This window comes from Polychytrium aggregatum (assembly GCF_025602895.1).
Source record: "Polychytrium aggregatum strain JEL109 chromosome Unknown BJ171scaffold_65, whole genome shotgun sequence".
NCBI lineage: Eukaryota > Fungi > Chytridiomycota > Chytridiomycetes > Polychytriales > Polychytrium > Polychytrium aggregatum.
In genome coordinates, this window is record NW_026516267.1 from 51,798 (window position 1) to 57,797 (window position 6,000).

The window sequence follows — 6,000 nt, forward strand, 5'->3', positions numbered from 1 at the left end:
CTGCCCAGCCCTGCCTAGTCCTGCCCCATTATAGGTTGTTTGCCTCACCTCTTGCTCAGTCCGTTCAGTCACGCCAATAGCTTGCCTGCCCAGAATGTATAATGCCCCCGCCGAAGAACCCGCCGCCCCCTTCCCTGAGGCTGGCGGCCAGCCCAACCAGGAGGTCAATCATCACCTTGCAACCTACCACCACCTCCAAGGCCAATTCAATCAGCTGCAGGCCCACCTGGGTGTCGTGCACCATGCCCAGGCTGCCGCTGCCGACTTTGCCCAGCTCCAGGCCAATCTCCAAAACGCACCCAGAGAACCCCGAGTTCCTGACCCGGCCTTCTTTACCGGTCGCCGCTCCGAGATCCGCAGCTTTGTCAACCAACTTCGCCTCGTCTTCTCGATGCAAGAGTCGCGGTACCCCACTGATCGCCTCAATGTGACGTTTGCTGCCAGTTTCTTGCGCGAGACTGCTGCCGCCTGGTTCGCTCCGATTCTCGAACGTGACGGCCAGGCTGTCCTCGACAACTTCGAGGAATTCCTCCGCCGCCTTGATGTCTCCTTTGGTGACCCCAGCAATACCAAAAGTTCCGAGTGAGCCCTCGACGCCCTCACGCAAGGCAACCGCTCAGCTGCCGCATACATCTCCGAGTTCAGCCGGTTGGCCATCGACACCGACTGGAACCAGGCAGCTCTCCGCCACACTCTGCGTCGCGGTTTGCATCCCGAGATCAAGGATGAACTTGCCAAGTCGACCGAACCCTGTGATTACGAAGAATGGACTAGCCACATCATCAACATCGACGTCAGTCTTTACGAGAGACGGCGTGAACAGAGGTCAGAACGCCGACAAGGAACCTTCGACCCCCGCCCTACAACCAGACCTTGGCCCAGCGCACGCTCGCCTCCCCAAACGACCCCGATTGAGGCTGACGCCCTCCAAGTGACCTCGACCGGGGAGCCTCAACCCAAAGGAAAGCTCACCCAGGATGAAAGAGACAGGCGCCGCAAGCTCGGATTGTTTTGTATTGCGGCGAGAAGGAGCACTATGCCAAGTCGTGCCCCGCAAGACCGGATTTTCAGTAAGTCCGATGGCCACCGCAGGAGCCCCGTCGGACTCCCCAAACCCCAAGCCTCCTGATCCTCCATCATCCAGGGACAAGCCCCCAACCAGTCCGCCGGACCGACCCATCCCGCGCAGCCTCGAGATTCTGACGACCTGTCGCTTCGGAGTGACAAGCTTCGTCGTCAAAGCCTTTGTCGATTCGGGATCGCAGCTCAACTGCATGGACATCGATGTCGCCAAGCAACACTGTGTCCCCACCCAGCTCCTCGATCGCCCAGTACAGGGCCGCGCCGTGGATGGCGAGATTCTCGCATCCGGCGGCATCACCCACGAAACGGTTCCCCTTGAGCTCAACATTGACGGACACCAAGAAACTGTCAGCGTCAAGCTCATCCGCCTCCGTTTCACGAAGTAATTCTAGGGTACCCGTAGCCCAGAACGCACGAACCCGAAATTCCAATGGGGCGCACAGAGGATCAATTTCGAGTCCTGCTCGTGCGGACAGAATACAATTTGTGAGCCAACACCTCCTCCGCAGCGACCCACAGATATCAAATCAATCCAGGCCCCCCTCGTATCCTTGGTTGGCGCTTCTGGTTTCAAGAGAGCCATGAAACAAGGCCAACTATACTTGATAAGTGCACTCGACTTGGAATCTCCGAGGGAGTCGCAGGGTGTGCCAGACAAGTACTCGTACTACGCAGATGTATTCAGCTCTCAGGAGGCTAATCATCTCCCTGATCGCCGCCCCTGGGATCACAAGGTGGAGCTCACTGATCCTTCCAAGCTTCCGGCCCGAGGGTCAGCGTACCCCTTGACGGAGCACGAGATGAGTGCGCTCCGAGATTACATCAAGGATAATCTGGACAAAGGTTTCATCCACCGAAGCATCTCCCCTGTCGCAGCACCGATCCTGTTTGTAAAGAAGAAGTCAGGGGAACTCAGACTGTGTGTCGACTACCGTCGACTCAACCACCTGTGCAAGAAGCAATCCTACCCGTTGCCCAACATCAAAGAGATGTTCCGCAAGGTTCGACGAGCTCGCGTGTTCTCCAAGCTAGACCTCCGAGGGGCCTACAACCTCGTGAGGATAGCGGTGGACCACGAGTGGCTGACGAGCTTCACCTGTCCCCTTGGACAATTCGAGCACCTCGTCATGCCCTTTGGCCACCAAGGCACACCAGCTACTTTCCAAGCACTCATGGACCACGTTCTCAAGGACCTTGGGCACTGCACCGCTATCTACCTTGATGACATACTAGTTTTCTCGGACAACCCTCTGAGCACGAGGCACATGTACAACTCGTGCTCGAGCAGCTGAGGTTAACTGACTCTTTTGCAAACTAGAGAAATGCCCGTTCGATGTGGACGAGGGAGAGTTCCTCGGCCACATCGTCAACACCCGCGGCATCAAGATGGATCCTAAAAAGGCCCAAGCCGTCCTCGACTGGGAGGCTCTACGCTCGGCGAAGCAGCTCCAAATGTTCCTTGGCCTAGCAAACTACTACCGGTCATTCATCGCCAACTTCAGTGGCATCGCTGCGCCACTACACAAGAGGACAGGAAAGAACAACAAGTTCAACTGGGACGCAACTGCCCAGTGCGCATTCGATAGTCTCAAGGAAGCCTTCACCACTGCACCGGTGCTCACGCATCCCAACCCAGACCTACCGTTCATCGTTGAGACGGACGCCAGTGACTTTGCCATCGGCGCCGTGCTCTGTCAGGAAGGACCAGACGGCAGTGTACATCCAACATGCTACTGGTCGCGCAAACTCACAGCCCCCGAGATCAACCACGAGATATACGACAAAGAACTCCTGGCGATCGTCACCGCTATGAAGGAGTGGCGCCACTTCCTAGCCAGCTCCAAGCACAAGACCATAGTACATAGCGACCACCGAAACCTTGTGTACTTCACAACCAGCCGAGTACTCAACCGCCGTCAAGCGAGATGGTCCATGTTCCTGACCGAGTTCGACTTTGAAATTGTATACAAGCCCGGCAAGGTGTGGTGGTTGCGGACGCCCTCTCCCGAAAGCCTCAGCTGGAGCTTGCCGAGGACGATCCTGCACGTCTCCAACAGAGACAAGCGATGCTCAGGCCAGAGCACTTCCGGATCGCGGCCCTCCAGGCACAGTCACTCACAGAGTTCGAAGAGAGAGTCAAGCAAGCACTGTCATCCAACCAATAGGCGCAAGAAGTGATGGCAGATCCCGCCAAGCCAATGCACAAGGCATTCAAGTCTGTCGATGGCCTCCTCTACCGCGACGAATTGCTGTACATCCCAACAACGGAGCTTCAGCTCGAAGTCCTCCGAGATTGTCATGGCTCGAAGACCGCGGGGGCATTTTGGGAGGGAAAAAACCATCGAGCTGATCACGCGAAACTACTGGTTTCCCAGGATGCACCAGATAGCGGGCAACTAGGTCAAGTCATGTGAGGTGTGCTGTCGCGCCAAGCCGGTCCGACACACACCCTACGGGTTGCTAAACCGCTCCCGATCCCAGAAGCGCCATGGAGTGCAGTGTCCATGGATTTCATCGTCTAATTACCGAAATCCGAGGGTTACGACGCCATCGTGGTCTTTGTCGATAGATTGACAACGATGGCCCACTTCCGCGCCTGCAACATCGCAATTACAGCCGAAGAGACAGCCAAGCTCTTCGTCGACACTGTGTTCTGGGAGCACGGGCCCCGAGATCCATCGTCTCGGACCGAGGCCCCCAGTTCAAGTCAGCCTCCTGGAAACGATTTCGCGAGCTCCTGGGAACGTCAGTCGATTTGTCGAGTGCCTATCACCCCGAGTCTGACGGACAGTCAGAGAGAGTCAACAGCGTCCTCGAGTCGCTCCTACGCTGCTGCTGCGGTTATCAACAGGATGACTGGGCATCCCTTCTCCCCTTGGCGGAGTTCGCATATAACAACTCGGTGCATGCGAGCACCAAAACGACCCCGTTCTATGCAAACCATGGCTTCCATCCGGTGTGCGACTTCAAGACCATAACATAATCTAAGATTCCGGCAGCTGAGGAACACGTCCAGCATCTCGAGCAGGTGCTCGACGACCTCAAACAGCACCTTCGTGGAGCCCAAGAGAAGCAAAAGCGCTACGCCGACCGACACCGCAAGGCCATTAACATTCTTGTGGGGTCCAAGGTATGGTTATCGAGGCGCAACATCAGGACCCAGAGACCATGTGACACATTGGTTTGGAAACGATTGGGCCCCTTCGAGGTCATCGAGTGTATCAACGAAGTCGCATATCGCCTCCAGATGCCAAAGTCGATGTCCAAGGTCCACCCGGTGTTCCATGTCTCGCTCCTCGAGCCAGTACATGCGAACACGATTCCAGGAAGAACAGTTGCCCCTCCACCACCCATCGCAATTGAAGACCATGAAGAGTATGAAGTGGAGAGCATCTTGGACGCACACATGAGAGGTAGACGCGTGGAATACCTCATACGATGGAAATGGTACGGACCCGAGGAGGACGCGTGGGACCTGAGGAGAATTGCACAAATGCCCCGGATGTCGTCCGCGCGTTTCATGAACGCTATCCAGACAAACACCACGGACAACTTTATCAACATCGTGCTGAGAGCGTAGGGGGAGGACTTGAGAGGGAGGTGATGTAACGGAACGTGCTACAGAGCGCAGCACGGAGGGCTGGAGAAGCTTCCAGCACCAAGCTGTACTGCGCCCCACCCGTTTGCCTTCCGCAGGCACCCACCGGGATGTCCGCCATTGCAGATAAAAGCTGCTGGTTTTTGGCCCCTCAATAAACCAGCAGGCAAACAACGCCGTTTAACCCAGCTTGCCCCGATCGCCTTCCGCTTTTCTCCTTGCCCTATGAATTTGCCCCTCGTTACGTCCTGTGCTCGCCTCTCTCCTGCCCTGCCCGTCACAGTTGTAATATCTATCGTCGCATACAGCGTCGGAGTATCTATTCCGCCAAATTGCGAGGCGAACGTTAACTTCCATTCAAATATCAATCCCCTCTTGATTTTCGTCGTTTATCATCGCCGCCACGTTCTCTATCATCAATCTGATCGATATCCTTCCTTCCATCATCCTTCGTACCTCTGCCACTTCCTCTTTTATTTGTCCCATTTTTGAGTTTCCCCTCCAAGTTCCTGAGCTCCTGACCGCTTCTGACTCCTTGTTGCTTCCAAGACCGCGATAGTCGCGAAGCATGATTGCCACTCCTTCGCTCCTCGGCTGGTTGCTTTGGAATGAAGATTTATCCCGTTTCTACCGTCATTTCCTCACCTGTACCCATTGGACATTTTCCACATTTACACATTTGGAATGTACTTATCAATTCCTCGTCCATCTCTCGCAATTTATTGACCTTGGCTTTTGATTCACAAACCATTCATTGATTCACCCTACAACGTCGCTTCAAATCACTCACAATTCATTGGGAACGTTTCACAGCTGTATTAGTACTATCTACTAGAATAGCAATCGCAATGAAGCGACAGTCGATGGACGTGGTGTAAACCAGCGCTTTTGTCTCGCCAGGTTGTTTGCTGGCACATATTCGAGTTACTTCGTGATTATGATGCCCATCACCACGCACAAGCTTCGTCCTGCCTGTCTATTCGTTACCAGACAACTTCTGGATCTGTTTCGAGTCCTCTCATTCCGTTTGAATCATCCAAGCAGACCTTACCACCCACACAACTCCGACGACACTGATGGATCGATTCGCAGTCGGTAATTCTTTCGAGATCATCACGCGGATCCGCTCACAGGGGATTCTGCACACGCCACCGTCTTGTTCTTGGTTGACGACCCAATTCGCGGGCCGTTTCGATCGCCTTGATGGCGATTGTGTGGGGGGCATTGAAAGCATTTCCATTTGTATTCAAACTGCAGAATGATTTGAACCCGGCCCAAATTCCCCCTTGTACGTTGCCGTCCCAGAATCCCTATATCCG